The sequence below is a fragment of the Elephantulus edwardii genome, unplaced genomic scaffold (assembly GCF_000299155.1).
Source record: "Elephantulus edwardii isolate Elephantulus edwardi_28Jun2011 unplaced genomic scaffold, EleEdw1.0 scaffold00028, whole genome shotgun sequence".
NCBI lineage: Eukaryota > Metazoa > Chordata > Mammalia > Macroscelidea > Macroscelididae > Elephantulus > Elephantulus edwardii.
The window spans coordinates 12,708,324-12,710,985 of record NW_006399778.1 but is presented as its reverse complement, the minus strand read 5'-3'; the positions used below and the strand labels follow the sequence as shown (position 1 = coordinate 12,710,985).

General features: G+C 44.2%; 1 pseudogene; it reads right to left on the bottom strand.

Moving 5' to 3' along the window:
• Positions 1 to 246: 246 nt before the first annotated feature.
• Positions 247 to 2,662, bottom strand: part of LOC102850248 — a 15,695-nt pseudogene continuing 13,279 nt past the window's right edge.

The following is a 2,662-nucleotide window of genomic DNA, read 5'->3' as shown; positions in this document are numbered from 1 at the left end:
TCGAGCTGTGTACCTTTGGGTTGACAGTGCAATTCCTTACCACTAAGTCACCAGCTCACTGTTGTTGTGTGCTGTTGAGTTGGAACTGACCAAGAGCTGGCTCATCAGCGGGTTTTCAGAGGCAGTAAATGACAAGGGAGGAGATTGCCCATTTATCTCCTATGGAGCAGCTAGTGGATTCGAATCATGAATCTTCGTGTTGGCAGTGCAATTCCTTGGCACGAAGCCACCAGAGCTTCCTAGAGCTCATAGGCTGGAGAAGGCGGAGTCACCAAGCGCCTGCTTCGTGATGCTGATCTTCAGCAGGGCACCGTCTGAATCTGCAGTCCCAGGACTTGAGATTCCACCTCGTTCACCTTCCGTCCCAGCCGTAGCAATTCTAGCTTTAAAAGCACAGGCTGCAGCTGCTTGTCATTCCCAGGCCCCTCCTGTTACTGCTGCTGCTCTTCCATGGAAACCTGAATAACTAGGGCCAGCTCGGGATTGGCGCTGGGATCTACTTCAAATTCCAAGTCGCTGGCGCCAAGACCCAGCATGAGACCACCCTCACTAGCCAGAACTAAAGAACTGATGGACACATCAGCTGAGTTGGGCCCAGGAAGTACTGTTCCCAGGCGAGAACTGGTTCTCAGTATTATTTTTAATGTGCTTACAAAGACTGTCAGCTTTTCTGGATCTACATGTTCTTCCCGGAAATTGACAAGGTCAACATTTACTTTCATCCTTCAGAGGATGTTGGAGAACCTTCTATGTGTGGACTCCAATAGCGAGGCCATTCAAAATGCCATGGGCTCCCTGGCCTCTCATGTCACCAAGGATGAGAATATAAATGAAGTGTTTGGTCAGTTAACCAGATCCTTCTTGTTGTCTTCTCTGGGCCTTCCCACAAGGCGGTGTACACACGTGCTTCAGAGCCAGGTGGGCCATACAGTTGTCAGTTCAGAAGGTGATCTTGCCATTGACTTGAACAGTATAGAGCTTAGACAGTATGTGGTTGGTGTCAGGATTGAGTGTACTTCATAGTCATTGGTCAATGTGCTGAGGTCCCATTGTTCTCAAGGTTTTTGCACATATCTTCCCAATTATCTACATGATTGGAGTCTGTGTCAGGTAGCCCTGGGTTTAAATCTTGTGACCACTACTTACGAGCTGTGTGACTTTGGGCAAATTGGCATCTTCATCAAACTCTTATTGTTGCTTTTTTGTACAACTGAGTCAGAACTGACTCAGAGCTGACCCACCAGAGGGTTTTCAGAGGTAGCGAATTGCAAGGAAGGAGGAGATTGCCCATCTTTCTCCTATGAAGCAGCTGGTAGATTTGAACCACGTGCCTTTGAGTCAGCAGCACAAGTTCTTACCACTAAGCCACCAGGGCTTCTCCATCAGTGGTTTTAACCACATATTGTTACCTTTCTTCCTCCCTGACTACTTAAACTACTTTGCTGAGCTAGGATTGAATATGGATAACGAAAGACTGGAAAGACCTTCTTCAGTGAAGTGAATGGATACAGTGTCTGCAAAAACTGGCTTGAGTATAGTGGCGATTGGGAGGAGGACAGGGATCAACAGTTCTGTGGTGCATAGAGTTGCTGTGAGTTCTAGCTGACGTCGTGACATTTAATAACAACGTATTATTTACACTCTTGTCTGCTAACTAAAATATTAGTAGTTCAAATTCACCAGCTGCTCTGTGGGAGAAAGATGTGTCATATTTCTGAAATTAAGATTATGAATCAAAATCCATTGCCAGCCGAGTTGATTCTGATTCGTAGTGACCCATGATAGAACAGAACTGTTTCCAAGGCTGTACGTCTTTATGGAAGCAGATTGGCACATTCTCCTCTTACAGAACAACTGGTGGGTTTGAGCTGCTGACTTTTCAGTTAGGAGCTAAACACTCGCACTTTTCCGTCAGTTTCTTTTACTGTGTGGCTTGTATGTTGCTACAATACTGGAAGTTATGCCGCTGGTATTGTAAATGCTATGGTGGGCAGATTTCAGGTTTCAGTGTGGCTTCTAGACTAGGCAGGGCTGGCCACTCACTTCTGAAGTAACTGGTTTCCTGAATAACCTAAGAAGCATCAAAATAAAATGGAAAAACCACACAGAATCACTGTACCAAAAATAATTGGTTGACATTAAACTATTTTAGTGAGTAACATATGTTCAAGAAGCAATGGCACTCAAGGAAGACGTTTAAAGCTCCTTTTTTTTAAAAGAAAAATTTTACTTTTTGTTGATATTTTAAAGAAAGCTTACAGAAAACTTGGGTTTCCATTCATTCATTGTTACACATTTCCCTCCCCCTTCCATGTTTGCTTTTCTCTTTAAAAAGATTCCTTCATTGTTAAACAGTTTCCTCCTTCCCCTCACTCCCTAGTCTACTTTGTTATGCACCTCTTATTCTGGGCTGTTGTCATGCAAATGGAGATCAACTGAACATAAGCTGAGATGTTTCTTCAGATCCAGCCCTAGATAGGCTCACTAGTTGATGCCAAGAAATTTGGAAGATAGCTACCTCATCACACTTTGTGTCTATTCAAAAAAAGGAGATCCAGTACAGATACTGCCCTGGATGTGCTCACCAAGTTGTGCCAAGAAATCTGGAGAACAACCACTTGGCCAACTGACTGGAAGAGATCTATATTTGTTCCCATTCCAA